Source organism: Gopherus flavomarginatus, chromosome 1 (assembly GCF_025201925.1).
Source record: "Gopherus flavomarginatus isolate rGopFla2 chromosome 1, rGopFla2.mat.asm, whole genome shotgun sequence".
NCBI lineage: Eukaryota > Metazoa > Chordata > Testudines > Testudinidae > Gopherus > Gopherus flavomarginatus.
In genome coordinates this window covers 163304566-163323474 of record NC_066617.1, presented here as the reverse complement: position 1 = coordinate 163323474, position 18909 = coordinate 163304566, and the positions used below count along the sequence as shown (strand labels likewise).

The following is an 18909-nucleotide window of genomic DNA, read 5'->3' as shown; positions in this document are numbered from 1 at the left end:
AAAGCAGAGAGAAGAGTCAGAAAGCAAGGTCGGAAGGAAGGGGTGAAGGCACAGAGGGGGAGCTGGAGCAGAGAACAGACAATGGGAAGATGATGAGGTGCAAGACAATCAGTGGAGGGGAGGAGAGGGAAAGAAAAGGGATGAAAGAACAGATGTGGTAGGGAAAGGAAGGAGAGAAGAGAGCCCAGGTGTTCAAGATATGCCATCAAGGAGGAGAACCTCCCTATGCAGCTAAACAGCATTTGGGTGGGAGGGTGCGCTCTGCCTTAGGAGGTGTGGACAGTTTAGTAGGAGATAGGGGTAGGGCTTGATTTGTTTTTTGCCTAGCAGTGAGCACATCTGGCAACTCTCTATTGGAGTAAACTATTTTCCAGGGGTGAGATAGGCATGCTTGAATCTCTTAACACTTTCAGCAGCTGCTTTGGAATGGATAGAAAAATACCCAAATAAAATTCGTACTAGGATATTTGAAGCCTTTCACCTCTTGGTCACTGGTCCAAATTAAGCCATGTTCACTAGTGACCAAAAGTTGTTGCTCTTTGGTGACTGTTCAGTGACCTCTGTAAAATGAGTGTGGGGTTGCAGTACTCTTCCCAGAGTACAAGTGTCCATGGCACATTAAAAAGAAGGCCCAGCTGACACTGATTGGTGCTCCTGTTGGCACTCTCAGCAAACAGGCCACAGAGATTGGGGAACTAATCCTGAGATATGTTGAGCACCTGTTATTCCTGTTCGTTACCCTAGAACTGGAGAGCACTTAGCCTCTTGCACAAAGCAATCAGCAGTTCACCGCACCAAGCAATGAGCTCTCCCCAGCCCAAAGAAATGGTCCCTCCAAGTCAGCGATGAGTCTTGTTAATAGGCCAGTGAGACAAAACCAACCATGCTGTAACTCTTGTGTGGGTAAAGAGCTGATTTCACACTCTGGGGCTATCAGTCACAAGCAGTGAATTCACACATGCACGCACAACCTCTCCCCTCCCCCAAAACATCAGCTGAAGCCATGAGTGTTCATCTAATTCAGTCACTAGATTTTAATTGCAAGGAGACACAGCAGATGGTTGACTCTGCTTGAACCTGTAGGAGTCACTGAAGTCAATGGGAAATGTATTAGAAAAAGCCCCAATTTAATTAGCCACAATATTTTATACGGATTACTTTCTGAAGGCAAGCCCTCCCACACCTTTCTCAGTACCCATCAGGTTGCTGTCTTTTTCCATCACTATCTCTCCCTGTCTCTTAGTGTCTTAAGAAACCAATGGCAATAACAACAGACAGACAGATGCAAACAAGGTTTTGGTAATTACAACACTGAAACTGGTGGTTGTTTGAATATCATTTTATTCCTTCCAAGCAAACAGGTCCTTGGACTCCACAACCCTAGAGCTTCAGACAGGGGCAGTGGTGATTATATTATGACATTACAGTGCAGACTGGCAGATCAGACAAAGTGGATTTCACTCAGTAATTAAACTGCAGTATCTTTCGTCTAAAGTCCAGGGCAGGATTAATCGAAAGGCAGCTCTTTATCATTGCGATTAGTGCTGGGATTTGAAGAGCAAGTCCGCAGATTCACGATTTGATAGCTAGTCCTGAGCACCAGCTGACGGGGCCTGCACAGCTGTCTAACTTGCAGAAAATAACATCAGATCAAGAAGCATTTGTGAGGTTATACCCTTCCCTTTATTTTATTTGTAGCTGAAGTAAATGCAGATTGATTACATTTAAACAACCTGTTAATACAAAATCCCCCCCCCCCAGTCCCACATTATACAGTACCTGCAGGATATACTCATCACTTTCTCTGTTGCCTGAATTTTAATCTGCAGGGTTTGAAAAACCCACTTGTCTGTGACAGATAGGCAGCTTTCCTGGGCAAGTGCCATTGGTTTCTAAAGTACCTACATTTTCATGTAAAAAATGAAAGGGTAATATTCCCGGATAGTGGAAATCGGCATTACTTCTTTGTAGCCAATAGAGCTATGCTGATTTACATCAGCTGAGGATCTCGCCCTAAATTTCTAGTTTTTATGGTTGTACAATATACCTGTCCAATCATGAACTAAGTGAAAACTGATGCTGTCTTTCTGAGTCTGCAGAGAGACAGCTCCAGCACCTCTGGTTCTGCCCATAGCTTTACCCAGCTGCACCAAAGTGAAAACAAACCAATATTGCCATTTATCATTTTCCAGGCAGCTGTGAAACTGATAGGAAGCAGGTCAATTTCACTCTGCTGCTACCTGAGAAAACAACAGTAGAGGCAGACACTGAGGATATTCACTGGGGAGGATAACCCCAAAATGGAAGCGGAATGGGGGGCAGTGATGGAAATTTCTGCTTTCCCCCTCCTCACAGCAGTCAGGAGACTCTGGAATGGGAGGCTATGGGGTGGGGATGGGGAGAGAGACATAACATGAAAAACACCCTTATTCACATAAAATCACATTAAAACTATTTTAAAATGTTGTAAAATTACAATATATGCATAAAAATATATGAATAAAATAATGAAAAAACATGTCTTAAGTGAACATTAAACATGGATCACTAAAGTAGCATCATCACCAAGTTCACTCAAAATATTGTTTACACACCAAGTTAACTGAAAAGTGTCCAGGTTACAAGTTAGTTCATCAAAGGTGTAAACAGCCTGGACACAGCCCATGTGTAGAACAGCCCAAGCACATCACACCACTCCACCCTGGCCTCTCTGTTCTGATGAGATTTCAAAAAAGGCTAGGTTTGCTTGACCCAGTAAAAATTTAGCCAGGCAGGAAACCAGACAAATGTGAGCATTGTATCTCACTCCGAAAACAAACAGAAGCTTTGAGAAAACCAGACCCAAACCACTGAAAAGCAGCTTAAAAAAAGAAAAAGAAAAAGAAAAAAAGGATGAATCAAACAGAGGCAAGGTAGGAAAAAATGAAATGCTGTGTCTGAAATCGAACAGAAGGGGCACTGTGCAGACACCTCAGAGGTAATATGGTGCCCAAAACAATTGGTTGCTATGATGCTATGCAGGGACCTTCCATTGCAAGTCACTGGATACTCAGGAAAAGGTTTGTACAACACATTCCAAGCCGAAAACAGAGTTACTCAGGACAGAGGCATCCTCCAGGCTGTATCTGGGAGATCAAAAAGGGTGGCAGCATAACCTTGCACTTTGACACACATACCACAAAGCTGTTTCTTGGTCACACTTGCTAAAGCAACATTCACCAAACCCTTGCAGGACAACAATCTGCCTGACTGCACAAGGATCTCATCCACAGAAGGGGAGTGAGGGGAATACAGGATTCCCCCCTGAGGGAATAATCCCTGAAAAAAAAAACATTCTGCAAATATTGAGCAGCCTGCTGAGGTAGCGCTGCCTGGAGTTCAGAAAGGACCTTATCCAAAAAATACAGAGACTAGATTCTGGCCTAAACAATAAGAGGTATTGCCAACTTCCAGTTTGACAAGCTAGGCACCATCAGATGAGACAGTTTGGTTAACCCAGCCTGAGGAAAGGCAGAAAACAGGTTCCTGAAGGAAACTGGAGGAACAGTGGCTCTTCCAAGAGCCATAAACTGGAAAAGGCCTGGTCCAGATGCACACTTCACAGCAGACGCCAGGCATTAAAAAAGGGCACTATAGAATGGAAGCAAATATAGACTCTGTAATCAACCAGGTGCCAAAAAAATTGGTGAGTAAAAGCCCATCCCACTAGCATGATGGAGGAGAAAGAAGGCAAGGGACTTCCAGATCAGTGGGGAGTCAGTCAGAGTACAGCAACCACTGAACAGGCCAGAAATGAAAGGCCGCAACGACTGCTTAATTTGTAATGAAAGAGGTGCTGGAGATCAAGAAATTAGGTGCCAGGTCTCCAGAAATTTTTTTACATTCATAGCTGATGTGGCAGGCCCAGAGGTGCCGGGGCTATGAATTGCCAAGCCTAGAGGTGCCGGGCCTCATCCCAGGCAAGCCCTGGAACAAATTACAAATTAAGTACTGGCTGCAATCCTGACTAAATCAGTGAGCCCCTGACCCCTTTCATCTAATGGCAGGAACAGCAAAGGAGGGCACAACCAGTGGTAACGATTCCAAAAGAAATGGTAAATATGCCTCTGAATCCAGTCCTAAAAGCCCAGGAAGGGTCCAGACACACATGGAGGTCATAAGGCTGCTGGCAATCAAAACCCACCCCCGCAAAAGAAAGTCTAAGAAGGAGGTGGTAGTATTTCTGCAAGCGCTCCGAACTGTCTCCTCAGCCCCTTCTCAGTTCCTTAACATATATTGTTACTGTTGATCTGAAAAAGACCCTCAATACCTTAATCCGAGAGTTGCCCCATGGCAATTGTTGAGACAACAAAGGGCTGCACTGCCAGGAGCCCAGTAAAATCGAATTGCTCTTAGCCCAATTAGTGTGGGCAGAAGATGCCTGTTCATACACTTGTAAACAAGCACAAAGTGCCTGCACGTCACTGTCAGATGTGATAAAAAACGGAGATATCATCAGCACTGGCAGACGGATGAACCAGAGAGGCATCCGGCACCATAGCACAGAAAGGCCAGTAAGACAGCTTCGCGGGGGAGGTGGTGCAGGAATGGCTCCAAACTCAAAGCACGCAGCATCCCAGACAGAGGATACCTCTGACGAATGCCTCTGCAAATTGGGAAGCAGTGGCTAAGAGCTGCATTTATTTTTAGGACAATACAAATGTTATAGTACAGTAAAGAAATATATGAAGAGAACACTGCTCAATCCTCAAAGCTTCTAATGTTTTTAAAAGATAACTATGGTTAACTCTATCAAAGGCCTTCCTCTGGTCCATTGAAACAAGCCCCACATCAGATTACGAAGTTTGCTAACAGTAAAAACATCACAAATTAAAAACAAATAACTCAAAATACAGCCATTAGGAATACAATATATTTGACCAGGGTGTGTAAAGAGCCCAGACAGTCCTTCAGTCAATTGGCTAGGTTCCGGATAAAATCTGATAATCAGATAAGAGAAGGGAAATAGGTCTCCAGTTCTGTAAGTCACAGAAGTCCTCTTTTTGTGCAGCAGGGTGATCACTGTCCTGCAGCAACTGAGGGGCAGTTCTTTCTCCTGGATTTGCTCCAGCACCAGCAGAAAAAGAGTAAGGACTGATAATATGACAGAAATACAAGTAAATTTCATATAGCAGACCATCAATACCTAGGGCACCTAGCGTTCTCTGCAGAGAACTGGTGGACTGAAACAGAGAGCTCTTGCAGCAACAGCGGGGTGTCCAGACACCGCTGTTCCTCACCAGTCAGATGGGATAACTCTTGGTGCAGCTCCTCCATTGCCAGCACACCACAGAGTACCATAAAAACAACCTGCTGTGTTATGGATCTCAGCAGTGTCAGCCATCAGATGACCATCTGACAGTCATAGGGGAAAAAAATCTGCTGAAGGCCCATAGACTTTTTTTCCAACCCGAAAAAGAACGTGGTGGAAGTGCCAATAGCATGCAACAGAGTATAATGGACCTGAATCAGGGCTCCTTGCCCATCTCTTCCATCAAACATCTCAGGAGCTGGTACTTCTCAGTTAAGGTTTGGTGACTCTGCACTGGGTTTTCCAAATCAAGGTTGCCATGAAGGTCCAAGATGTCTCATTCCAGGACACTCATGGCCAAATGCAAGGACTGCGTGGCAGCCGGGTACAGTTAAGGAAGAACAGTTGGATCTGGATCTTTCTGACATCTCACTACTGTCTAATACACTTTCCCACCAGTGTTTCATACAGAGGCTTATGCTGCCGCCAATGTTCCCAAAACACAGCAAACATCTCAGTGAAATTCAAGTCTTATAATTTGGTATTAAAGCATTCAGCCACCATTGTAACATTCTCATAATTCATGAGGGAGAAAGTTTCACTGCGAGCAGATAGCATATCTTTAGTCTCAAGAGGGGAAGGCAGTGGGTTGGGACTCAGCATCATCCCTGCAGCATACAGGATCAGGGCTTGAGGACTCACCATGCCAGAGGAGGACAGTATCCCACTGGCAATGCCGGGCATGGAGCTATCACCCCACACAACATTATTCTCCTTCTCAGGGCACACAGCTCCATCCTCAGCCACTGCCAGCAGCTCAGGCGACACCAAAGTTTTAGTCTTTTTAGAAATAGTGCTGCATAAATCTGTCTCATTGGTCTGTTCTTCACCTATATCTCTAGTACCTCTCTCTGCTTTCTCTGCAGAGAGGTGCAGCTCAAACTCCAGGACTCGCTTCTGTCCAGGTATAAGTGATGGAGTCACGACAGAGGGCACCTGGGGGGGTGCTTTTCCCTGGACAATGGCAGACCATGTATGGCAGTGGTGGGAGGAGACAGAATCTGGCAGTGCAGATGCAGGCTCTGTCTCCTGCTGGCCCCTTGGATGTCCCAACACCCCTGCTCCCCACTATACAGTGGTCCCACATTCTTATCAGGGACCCCCAAGCCAGTAGTGCATATGCAGAATCAGGGTCACCACAAAGAAAACATTTCATATTTTCCAAGGTAGCAAATACAGTAAAATCTGCCTCATCTATGTGGTACTTTAAAACCAAGTTCAAGGGCTGTTCAGGGGTATTCAGAGCCGCATAAACCTGGCACCAGAATGACATAACATGCCCCACATTTGGGTTCTTGCAGACGAATGGAATCATCCTAATAGCAGGAACTACCTTCCCCTAATGGGAGAGATCACACACTGGTGTCTCATTGTGAAAGAAGGGGGGACATTTGTACTTTAGTAGCAGGTGTAAACAAGAATAAAACTTGAACAAAAGCCACCTTGACCGAGTCCTTCCTGTGCTGAACGATTCACAAACTACTCTTGGGCAGGAAAATCACTACAGATCTGCTCATTCAAGAGGCAGATTTTATATTAATACAACCAATAACATTACCTACACTCAGCAACACATCCTTCAGTGCAGGAGACAGCAGGCACACAGCGAACCCCATGCTTGTGGATCAAATTGCTAAACCTCTCTGAAGTGGATCCCAGGGGGAAAACCCCTACAGATCCACAAGGAAAAGGATGGAGGCGGGGGAGACCAACAACATTCTTAAAGCAAAGAAACAGCAAGTGATAAAAAACAAAACCAGGTATCTTCATCCTGGCTAGTGGGTTCAGTCCTTGGGTTTGCAGATGTTGCCTTGGGTTTGCAGATGTTGCCTTGGGTTTGCAGATGTTGGGTGTATTTTTCAAGCCATACCAAACACAAAAGATGTGAATCAAGGACCAACCTTTTTTCATTTGTTTCCCAACTAGGGCTGTTCAAAACTGTATTTTTCAACAGAAAATTGGGATTTTTTCCCCAGAAGTGTCTATTTTCCTTGAAAATTGTATCATTTCGGTCAGGAAATTCTCAGTTGAAAATTCAGAAGTTTTCAAACAACCACCAAGAAGTTTTCATCTGAATATTCATGGAATATGTGCAGGCGTGTGTTTCCAATAAAAAAATCAAAGCTTTTCACAGGGAATTTTTTTCCAATCAGCTCTGTATCTAACTTATACGAGTACGAAGACTCAAAATGGCAGGGTGAAGATGGGGCAAGCAGTGTGTATGCAGTTAGGATTGAAATGGTTTCATTTTATGTTAGAAATGAGCACAAACCAAACCCCTGGGGTTCTGAGTGTGAGGAATTGGTTTCTGAATCTGGATTAGAACTTCATTGCTTGGCCCCATCTCTGTAATTTGACCAACTCAAAATCTCAGACACATCCTTTGACATTTTTGTTTATACAGTGTCTATCACTGTCTGCCTTATTTATTTAAACCGTAAACTCTTTAGGGCAGGGATGGGCTCCTACTCAGTATTTGCATACCACTTACTGCAGTGGGACCCTGATCTTGTCTGGGGATTCCAGATGCTATTGCAATACAAATAATTTATAAACTAAAATAATAATAAACTAAACAAATGATCAGGAAAACAAGTTATTGTAGTTGTGAAACTTTTTTGTAGCTATTTTTAAAATTGATTCTATAGAAAAAAGAATTAATAGACAGCTGTAAAAAGATTCACATATGTTAAAGCCAGAATGGATCTTTATTATCACCTAGTTTGACCTCCTGCATAACACAGGGCATAAGAATTCACTCAGTGATACTTGCATGGAGCCCACTAACTTGTGGCTGAACTAGGGCATAGCTTTTAGAAAGACATCCAATCTCAATTCAGAGTTCAAGTGACAGAAAAACCACCACATCCCCTGGTAAGTTGTTCCAGTGGTTACTCTCACTTCCCAAACTCACTATTAGCAGGACTATCGATCAATTTAAAAAAAATCTTAATTAGGGATGGATCCAAGCTCTAAAATCCAGGTATTTATCAGATGAATCTGGCTTGTGAATGCCCAAATGTTCAGGGGTGTTTGGATGTAACAGTTGAGTCATTATAAAGAAAAGAATCAACTGCAATGTTTGGACCTGGATTCATACATTGAACATAGCTTTTGCTCTTGGTGGGAGAGATGGCTAGCAGTGAAAGTTTTTAGCTAGACAGGACCACCAGGGATGAAATTGGGGCCAGGATTTCACCTCAGATTCTCACAAGATTGAAGATCAAAAGGTTTCTTCCTGAATCATCTAGCAAGCAAAAGCCTATTACACCCTACATCAGACAGCATTTTTAGCTAAAGTTTACATGCCCACAGAGATTAACTGTTTCCTCAGATCAGACAAGTGGTCAGTGGGCAGTGAGTCTCTGGAACTAGGGCATAAAGCTTGGCTTTTAGTTCATCAATATTCACTAAGAATTAATGTGCATGCTTGTTGCCGTGAAATGACATGAAGAATTGGAGACAAAAATGAAGAAACAGAGCCCAAGAGAAGACAGGAAAAGAACAGCTGAAGCAAAAAGCCTGGGTGCAGTGGTTATTTTTTATTCTATTTTACAGTCTGCTCTTAGATAGCCCTTTCTCATCATAGTATTGTGAAAACTATATGGAGTTAGTTTGAAGAGTTTCTGATAGCCCTGCTGACAAAACATAGACCAGTTCAAGGCCCTGAATACTGTTACAGACAAAAGATTAAGTCCCCAGCTCCCCTAATCCACCTCTAACCATAGTATGTGAACAAAATCTCACTTTAAAGACCTACTGTTATGTATATAAAGATTCTCAATCACATTTCTAATGAAATGCAAGGAAATATTCCATCAGCCCACAACCCCGGTGAAGCCACCTCTGGAGCCAGCTAGACAGACAAATTGTACAAAACATGCTGCACTGAAGTGGGGAAAGAAGGAGGAAATTTTTCCCAAGGACATTGAGCTAAACCTCTAGCAAACAGACAGACAAATAGAGAAATGCCATCAAGTTGCCTGTTAGACCTCACTTTGCTCAGCCAGTCCTTAGTAACAAAGATCAATTATTTATCTATATGTGCATATGCATGTAGATAGATACACAGAAAAAGCACATTTTTAATCTGTGTCCCTCCAATATTCACATAGGGTAACATTCATGCTGGTTCAGAGAGCCAGCACAATGCCTAACAAAGTCCCACTGCTTTACTAGCGCTCTGCAGAGAGGTAAATTTCACCCACAAAAGCAGTGAGGGCCACAGTTTTAGGACCTCAGCTGAAATACAAACATCTAGTATACTACCAGGCAGTTAATTTATATACCTCAAAAGGATAAAGGACTAAGTTGCTGCTGTGGAGATTTGAACTTCATTTGCTGAAATGGCAAAGGACTGCAAACCTGGTGCTCAGATCACTAATCCACCCCAGGGCCAAAATGAAAATATAATGTAAGTGCAACATAGCCAACTCCAAGTGTTGAATGAATCAGGCCACCAAAATCCTGAGACTGACTAAAAATCATTAGATTAAAACAAAATCGGTGTTGGGTTCTTTTTTCCTGCCTTCTAGTTTCTGAGCCTTTAGGTTACCTTGGGGTCACACATTCAAGGTTTCCTCCACAACTTTTTTTTTTTTTAAAAAGCTGAGATTCTCACCTAATCACCTAACTCTAAGAGCTGAGGCTTTAAGAAAAACAACAGAAATTGCAATACTCACAATAAAATTGTGACAGTTGGCAACACTGTAAACAATGCACACACATCCTCTCTGTCTAGGACAGAGTCATAGGTTTACACAACATATACAAGCACTGAGATTACACATTAAGGGCCCAATGCCACATGACTCTGAGCAGCTCTGTGGATGCGTTGAGCACCCTAGGCAGGCAGTGACTTCACTATGCATGCTAAACCCTTCATAGCAATACTCTATACCTTGTAGTACGGAGCCCTAAAATTCCAAATCCTGATGAACTCAGTGGCAAAACTCCCATAAACTTCAATGTAATAAGACTAGCATGAGTATTACATTTATTGGGAATAGTTGAAAATCTAAGTGATCAGAGATACTTAGGAACCACCATACTCCTTTCCATTCCACCTACCACTTAGAAGAAAAAAACCTACCAACATGCCTTTCAGAATGATTTTGCTTTTTGAAATTTAAGTCACAGATGAATGCTTGGACAAGACCATGAAAGAGAAGAAGAGAACACCCAGACACCTATGCCAAAAGTAATTGCATATGTTCCCCAGACTCAGAAGATGCTCTTAGTTCTTAGCCCATATGTTAGTCAGATGAACTAAGTTAAGTCATAAGTCTACAGGAAGACATCCTGGGGACTGTAACTGTGATGCACTGATTAAGAATCTGTTCTTCCCAATTAAAGACATATCCATAATTATTTCCACTTGAGTCACCTGCACTTTCTGTAACATATATACCCTCAAAAGAGATGTAATATATTATGTTAAGTGTGTTAAATATAACATCAATTAATAATACTTTATGTCGGTGGTGCCTTTTATCCAAACCAGAGCAGTTTACAAGCATTAATAAATCAATACCCCTGCATTAACAACCCGATTTATGAGATAGGGAAACTGAGGCACAGAGTGGTGACATGCACCAGGGTCACATAGCAACACCTGGCAAATCTGGGAATGCTTCTGATTCCCAGACCGGGCTTTAACCACAAGTCCATTCTTCAATTTTAAAACTGTTTTTGTGTTTTACAAAAGCATCAATGGCTTTCCACAATCCAGTTAACACTGTGCATGGTTATAAATAGTCAAGGTAACCTGTCTTTATCTAATCTATTAACATGTAAGAAATACAGATTTCAAAACAAAAAACAGGCTTTGCTAGCATAACGCAGTGCCTCATTCCCACTGCATCAACATCAGGAAGGATTTACAATATCTCTGTCCCACGTGGTGTTTATAAGGAAACAGTATGACTGTCCAGCACACAAGATTACTAAATTAGAGGGGCAGAGGAGGGGGAGAAATTATCCTCTGTTCTTTCAAGCTTGATTCCAGGTGAGGTATCTTGAAATTAAATCTTTCAGCTTTGATTGCTGACAAAACAAAATGTTTCCACTGAAGGTATGTACAGAATGCTTTAGGAAAAGGTCACAACAGGATTTGCAATATTCAAAAGCTCTTCAGATTTTGCAATTGAAGCAATCTGCCCCTTCATCTCTCCTTCAGCTGAATGCACCAAACCCTGTAATACTTTACTAACTTTTTACTTGTTCCTTGCTTGGGTAAAATACCTAATGAAGTCAATGGGAGCTTTGAGTGAATAAGGATTGAGAAGAAAATTTGTAAAGGACTTCAGATTTTGTCTGGTTATTATCAAGATAAGCAAAAGGGTCCAGAAGACCATCAATGAAGAAAATGGAAAGAAATGTTTCATGCATTCCTAGTTACTTTTAATTGCCCACCACACAAGTAATACATACCACTAGGAGACCTGACACTTGTAGGTAAAGATCCTGGGCCAGATCCTCAGCTCATGTAAATCAGTGCAGGACTTCAGTGAAGCTGAGTCAATTTATACCAACTGAGGATCTGAGCCTTTGCCTGTAAATAGATCATTCTATATAATTTTAATGGATAGCTAAAAGGTACCTCTAATGGCTACTAGGAGAGCATAGTCTCATAAACTATCATATGATTCGAGTGTAGACAATAAATTATGCACCAGTCATGGTAATTCTGCATGTTAAGTTACATTTTTATGCTCTCAGTGTCCAGATTGTTAGTGCCTGCGTGTTTTTGTAGTTGTACCTTTCCACATCCTCATCGATTTCAGAGTTGTTATTCTCGGTCCATAGCAATTGCAAGAAAATCAAATTCCATCTGTTTCTGGCAAAACAAGAAAGCGGTATGAAGAAATCAACAGAAAACTCTGCTTCCTAAACCCCACTATGCACCATCCATGTCTTGGCTATGAACACTCATGCCCAGGCGATCTGTGCAAAATAAACTAGCTGCAGCTAGTAAGAAAGTCCCATGATCTATTGGATGTGCCAGATGGTCACCAGCTGACTGACTTGAAAAAACAAAGCAATTGTGGGCATCTACACACTATGAGCTAGCTTTCCATTAGTATATGGCTTATCCATACCAGTTCATTAGGGAACATTTTCAATGAACAGCTCAATGGATATGAACTTTTTTATTAAGATATCTGTGTATATCCAGATCTCTTCTATACTGTAGCAGAGGATTATCACTCAATTGAAGGCTTCCAGTTTGAGAAAGTGAGCCTTCTATGTATCTGTTTTGCAGCCTAACCAAACCAGACCTAGGTCTTTGGTCCTGCTAAATAAAACAGCTGCAGATCTATTCACCTCCTTTTTGAATGAGCTGGGGAGAATTATGAGCCAATTTTGTAATAAATACAGCATCAAAAATGGCATTTATCTTTATAAGATTTACTCTGCATGTAAAAGAAAAATACCTCCCTGCACTGGCAAACTATGCCTAATCAACAAACTCAGGGACTCACAATATTCCTTTATAAATATTACAGAAAATAAGCTTCTGAGTATCCTCCAAGTGAAAAATGAATATTAACTCCCAGACTCAGAACTCAGGCTGCAGCATAGATTCTGATGGCTCCATAGATTTCCTTGTATTTTATCCATGCTTTCTGTGCTTCATTGGTAGTGCTGCTTTTTAAGTGGATATATTTCCCCCCCATCTGTACATTAAATACAAGACATTTGGTTTACAGCACTGAAAGGCTTAGTAGTGCAATGTGCACTCACAGAGGAGACATGGGTTTGGACTGGAAGCAACCTTGGGGACATTGGTCAGTGGAGTACAGACATATTATAACCACAAATTAATTGAAAAAGGAGTCTCCTTGTGCAATGAAAAACTACTATGTTTTCCAGCATTTTTCTTGCCTTCAGAGCCGTGCAACTCTTCAAGAGACAGTGTGACTAGGAGCTCAGCAGGAAACTAAGTCAGAATTCCTGGAGTCTATTCCCAGCTCTGCTACTTACTCGCTCCATGACCTCAGGCAAATCATTTAAAATAAATATGCATCCATTTACTGACCTGTAATACTGCATATGGATGTAGCAAGCCTGACTTAAAGTGCTTTGAGTTCCTTTGATGAAAAGTGCTATTGGAGTAGTATTATTGTGGCTTCTTCTGAATTTTTAAAGCCCCCTATCTGAAGTTACCTTCAGCGTCCTTCCTGAATTTTCAAGCCTATTCTTCCTCTAAGAGTTTCCCTTTCAGACGGCAATGTTGTTAATGGTTAGCATGGGCTTCTTTTAGAGGTATATGAGATGTTGACCTAAGGTCATTTGCAGTGCCAGCAGAATACAAAGAGTTATGAATTGATTGTCTTCAAGTCTTGATTGCAAAGGAAGAAGAGAATGGGATATTCTGCTGGCATCTCTCTGCATAGCTCTATTTGACTTTTGTTTACAGTTCTGCTTGTATGGATGGATGGAATTCTGTGTCCTTTTCATTCATTCCATTCCTGTAGAGTCTCTCAAAATTTCTCTTGGTAGGGAGCCATTCTCTTGAAAGTGTGTGTTCACTGTGTTCCATGTTGTTGGGTGTTTTTGTTAAGCAAATATATAGAGTATGTACCATTACCAAATCAGTCAGATAGCTTAGGAGATTTGGACATTCAAAGCACAAATCACTGCTAATCAAAATGCTGAGGGTCAGGTGCACTAGGTTAAAATACTGAAGGGAATTCGGTTACATTAATTAATATTTAGGAAAGTCCAATAATCTCAAGCAAAGCCAAATTCAGCCTTTGATGTATGTTATTTCCATTAAACTCAACAGGGGTATCCACTTAGTCCCTGGCTAAGCTTGACTGACAATGTACAGTAACTGCTCACTTAACGCTGCAGTTATGTTCCTGAAAAAAATGCAATTTTAAGTGAAACGATGTTAAACGAATCCAATTTTCCCATAAGAGTTAATGTAAATGCAGGGGGTTAGGTTCCAAGCAAATTTTTTAGGGGCAGACAAAAGGCATTATATACTGTACAGTACTGTACTGTGGTGGGGAGGTGCCCCTGGCTTACCCCTGGGGCTCAGGGCTGGGGATGCAGGGTCTGGGAGCGAGTTAGGGTGCGGTAGGGCGCTCAGGGTGCGGGTGCAGGGTCTGGGAGGGAGTTAGGGTGTGGGAAGGTGCTCAGGGCTGGGGAAGGCAGGAGGTGCAGGGCACGTACTTGGGGCAGCTCCTGTTTGGTGCAGGGAGTGTGCAGGTGGCTCTGCGTAGCGCGGTACTGCCCAAATGGCCGCGATTCTTGGAGCTGCCCTCCTCCAGCCTGCAGGGCCACTCGGAATGCAGGTGCTTTAGGGGCTGCAGGGCCCTGGGCTAAGGGGGCCCCGGGGCCCTGGTCTGCAGCTCTAAAGCCCCTTTCAGAATGCAGCCCTGCGAGCATGGGCTGGAGGACTCAGGAGGCGCAGGGGCGGCCACACAGCCAGCAACCGGAGAGAAGCGGCGCTTTGAAGGGGAAAGCGCCACTTCTTTTCTATGTGTGCACAGAACTTGAAATTAGAAAATGTGGCAGTGTTTGTCCAGCGTCTTCCACCACTGTGCCTGTCTATTACCAGTGCCGTTGATTAGTTTCTCAACTGTCTTATACTCAGGTTGTAAGCTCTTTGAGGCAGTGACTGTCTTTTTGTCTGGTGTTTGTATAGCACCAAGCCCCATGGGGTCCTGGTCCATGATTTGGGCTCTTTGGCCCCACAGTAGTAATAACAATAATAAAACTCTCATTTGCACTGAACGCACACAAAAATGTAAAACAAAGGCCATAAATAAAGCAGGCATTGACAACAATCAGAGCATGATGGGATCTGATGTACTTCAAATTGGGTCCATTTCATCCTGTGCAATGCCTAGATGCTGTGGGAAGGGCACATTAGAAAGGCCATAGATTAGGTAAACTAGATCAGATAGACAGAATGACAGAATGACTCTTTATTCTGGTGCCTACATAAGCATTCTTCCCCTCACACTACCACTATAAACTTCTTTGACCCAAGTCACGAAAGAAAGGGCCACAGAGGAGTTGGATAAAAGGGCTTTTTTTGTTGTCCTTTCTTTCCCCTTCACCAGGTGACTTTTTAGGGACTTTCCTGCGTCTTAGGCATCTTTTTGCATTGTTTAATATTATCATTAATAATTCATATTTTTGTCTTTCTCCTCTCACTCTGACAACTTTTATTTTTAATCAATGGGCACATGTCAAATTGCTTTGTTATTTATTTATAATGTAAACTGACAAGGGGATGGAATATGTGGTATAAGATTGAGAGACAGTTTCTTTCATAGGGCAGATTTTTCTTAGCAATAGAGATATATCACACTCTCCCTATTGGCTTGAGAGGGCAGGTGACACCAATAACCAATGTTGCCACAAACACCAAGGGACATTTTTATTGAGATGATTACTTTGTGGTTAGTAACACAGAATTACTATGCTCCTCTGGAGTTGGATGACTCCAGGTTTGAAATTTTGCTTTATTCCCAGACCCGTGTATTTTCCCTGGAAGGGAGAAGCGGTGGAGTCCACAGAAAAAGTCATGCATAATATTAATAATGACAGGCCAAAATCTCATTCATGCAAATCTCCAATTGAAATTAATGTGATTTGGTCCACTTATATAGCAATGATCTTCACAACCTCCCTGTGATACAGGTATTGGCATCGTTAGTTTACAGATTGAAAATAAAAGAGGTTCAATAACTTCGCCAAAAGCCAGGCAGCAAGTCAGTAATACAGTCCATACTCAAACTATAAGACCATACTGCATCAGTACATATATTAACTAATTAAACAATTAATGTGTGAAAAGAGAGCTGTCATTGACAACTGGCTTCAACCGTATATTCTTGGCATTTTTCTTTTATGCATATCGGATACACATATATTTTATCCTGACTCTGATTTGAGAACTCCTCTAGTTATTCACTGGGATTATTTCATATAGTGAAAGCATCCCATAGTTCCGACTGAGTAGAATTTGACATAATGACTGCTTTAGTGTGTTTTGAGGGAGGAGACAGCTCTGTCTGGACTGTGGGAATGGCTTGGTGGAGCTTTGGATTGTACTTGGCAGTAATGTTTGCACGCTGGACAGGATGTTGTCATACAGTGTGTAGTCACTGAAAAATACAACAGAAAGCTAAGAAAAAAAAGATCAGACATACGTTTTTAGGATGTGAAGAATATTTTGGCATGCAAGTGCTAAATCAAAGGAGGGGATGGACTGAGATTGTCTCCCAAGACTCCTTCCGCCTGAAGAGGTCTTGCTTCCCAAATTCCTATGGTTACCACCACTCAGCTTGTTAAAATCTCAGTGGGGACTCTGTTTCAACTTTTTATTTCAAAACACAGTGAGAGGCTTGGTGGAAAAAGTAACATCCCCCTCTCATTGCCAGGCCAGGCAGAGTGCAATGGCAGTGGATACAAATGCTAGCCAAGTAATCTGCTATGGACCTGTGAGCCAAGCAAGTGAGCTAGTGCAGTAAAAATCCCAAACTAGCCATGTGACTTGGCCAGTAAGTTTGAGAAGAAGTGTAGAGGAAATGGAAGCGGGGGCTTGTCAACATGGGAAGTTTTTCAGATTAACTCTTTTACTTTTTCTCAGATAAACTGCCTTGAGTTCACACTCTGAAGTTCTTTTTTCAAATAATCTGGTGTCTCATTCTGCATTAATTAGTCCGGAAAAGAGAACACAAAGACGTTTTCTTTAATGTTATCCCAGTCTTAATGCAACCTTTGAATGCCTTCATCACCATGCCAATCATATTGAGAATAAGCACGGCATTCATGCTGCACCCTCCCTCATGATTTACACTTTGGGGATATACGGAATATAAAATCTCCAGATAGTTCCAGTGAGCATACAGCATTTAATAACCATATGTTCTCTGTCCTAAGGCTGCTATTGATTCCCAGTTGTTACTGGATCCAGACTCCAACTTGACCACATTGTGAGAGAACAGATTGTGAATTCACACTACCAGAATTATTAGAAAAAGGATCAAATCCTGTTCCCCACTTCCATGAAGTAGGGCCCACTGGGGCACCAAGTCTCACTGAGGCTCCACAGCCACAAAGTGCAACGAGAATCGTAAAGTAACCAGAGTTCCCTCTTACTCCCAAGTGGCTGAGTAGCCTCTATGCATCCAACCCAACCCCATTTCATAGGAACAAGACTCTTCCTAGCCATGCACAGCAGCTAGGCCCCTGGTGGGATGTCTGAGTTGCAGAGCTTTCCATAGGAAAAACCAGGGAGACTGACTGGGATGCACAGTACATAGACAGATTTTTCGACGGACAAATCCAGAACAGAGCTGTCAGGCTAAGAGGCATAACAGGGGGTGATTAGATCCAAGAAACTCATCACCACCCCCACGACCCTATGATTAGCCAGTAGATCTCCCCTTGCTGACCTCTTCCCATGGCCCTTCAAAACCAAAACACACTGAGTGACCACAAATCATTTCTGCCTTCCTCCCCCAGAAGATGCACAGGGTCTTTTATTGCTATCAAGGGCTGGAGCAGCCTTTGCAGCCAGAATGTGGGGAAGAAACAGAACCAGGATTGATGTAGGGCTACTCGGCGGAGGAGAGAGCTCATTTGCATTAGGTCCTGACTTTCATGGGTAGCCTTGTGCACATAGCAGAGATGAATCCCTTCCATCCTTTTTATACATAGACTAAACCATCTTTAGGACCTACCTGGTGCTAAATCAGATTACATGCCAGCCTTGGGCTAATGCTGCTATATAAACTGAGCCTGGGGTTTGGCCTGATGACAAAACTTTGCATGTATATCTAGCAACTTTTATCCAGGGTTTCAAAGCACTTTACCAACAACATTTATTAATTATTAATTATTATTATTATAGTAACATTATTACACCTTTTTGCAGATAAAGAAATAGACACAGAAAGCGGTTAACTGACTTGCATAAGGTTACACTATAAATCAGTGGAAGAGCTGGGAAATTAACCCTACAATCCACACTGTCATTCTGCAGCTCTAAGTACTACACAGTGTTTCCCCCACATGAAGAACCTTATATAGTTAATAATCTCCTGTTATTTATACTGCATGATACTCATGTATGGTGCTTCACGGACAAGCTCAAGTAGAAAAGTCCTTGGCTCAGAGATTTGACAACTTCATGGAGTTAATATGAGCACAGGCCTAGCCTTTTGGCTGTACTGATGAATGGCTTCCTATAGCTCAGCAGAGTTAACTGAGTAGGCAGTAATTTGGAAATCAAGAAAATGAGGTGGGATGCCACAGCTCTCTCTCTGTATGTGAAGTAGGCCATAGCCCTCCACTTATCTGTGCCTCTAAAAAAAAAATGCAGGGGATGAGGTGGGTTTATTTAGTTCTCATATGGGCCAACCTTATCCTATTTAAGGATGGGATTTTCAAAAGTCCTCAGCATTGGCCTAACTCTTATCCCATTGAAATCAATGGCAAAACTGCCATTTATTTCCATGGGAGCAAAATTAGGCCAGTGTTGAGAGCTTTAGAAAAGCTCACCTTAAAGATACTGCAGAAATCAAATATTA

At 42.3% G+C, this 18909-nt stretch overlaps 1 protein-coding gene across 16 annotated transcripts in view; it reads right to left on the bottom strand.

Annotated features, from left to right (window-relative positions):
* ZBTB20 (zinc finger and BTB domain containing 20) overlaps window positions 1-18909 on the bottom strand; it is a 670053-nt gene that overhangs the window by 354883 nt on the left and 296261 nt on the right. The window contains exon 1 of one of the 16 annotated variants that reach the window (XM_050957939.1): window positions 12111-12182. The exons of the other annotated variants lie outside the window; for them this stretch is intronic. The gene's annotated coding sequence lies outside the window, so the exon portion shown is untranslated. Of the gene's footprint in view, window positions 1-12110; window positions 12183-18909 lie in introns of those variants that run through there. 16 annotated transcript variants of the gene reach the window in all.